The sequence below is a fragment of the Trypanosoma cruzi genome (assembly GCF_000209065.1).
Source record: "Trypanosoma cruzi strain CL Brener chromosome Unknown tcruzi_1047053443075, whole genome shotgun sequence".
Classification (NCBI taxonomy): domain Eukaryota; phylum Euglenozoa; class Kinetoplastea; order Trypanosomatida; family Trypanosomatidae; genus Trypanosoma; species Trypanosoma cruzi.
The window spans coordinates 1-392 of NW_889310.1; the positions used below are offsets into that span (position 1 = coordinate 1).

Genomic DNA, 392 nt, shown 5'->3' on the forward strand with positions numbered 1-392 from the left:
TGGGGGCAAAGCAAAAACCCCGGAAAACCCAGGAAGAAGGGGGGCATACGGGGAAAAAAGGGGAATAAAAGGAACGGGGGGGGGAAAACCCAAAACAAAACAAAGATGCAGGCAATAGCAGCCATGAAGGGAAAATGGGGGGGCCCGAAGGGGGGGGGGGACCCGCAACGTGGGGGGGGGGGGGGCAGCCCCCCAAGGGGGTACGGGGCTATATATATATGGGTATATATATATAGGGGTATATGGATATGGGGGACAGACCCCCAAAAAAAAAAAAAAAAAAAAAGGGGTCCGTAGACCCCGGTCAAAAGAAATTGACCAAACATAACCGCCAGAGGCGGGTTGGAAGCTTCGCGTACCAATATAGTACAGAAACTGTATCAATAATTTTT

General features: G+C 50.8%; 1 non-coding gene across 1 annotated transcript, besides 1 other annotated feature; it reads right to left on the minus strand.

Moving 5' to 3' along the window:
* The first annotated feature begins 265 nt into the window (after positions 1 to 265).
* Positions 266 to 286: a microsatellite.
* Positions 287 to 388, minus strand: Tc00.1047053443075.10. Its single transcript, XR_008254459.1, has one exon. It is a non-coding gene; the product is annotated as a spliced leader RNA, 5' partial (transcript).
* Between the last annotated feature and the right edge of the window lie 4 nt (positions 389 to 392).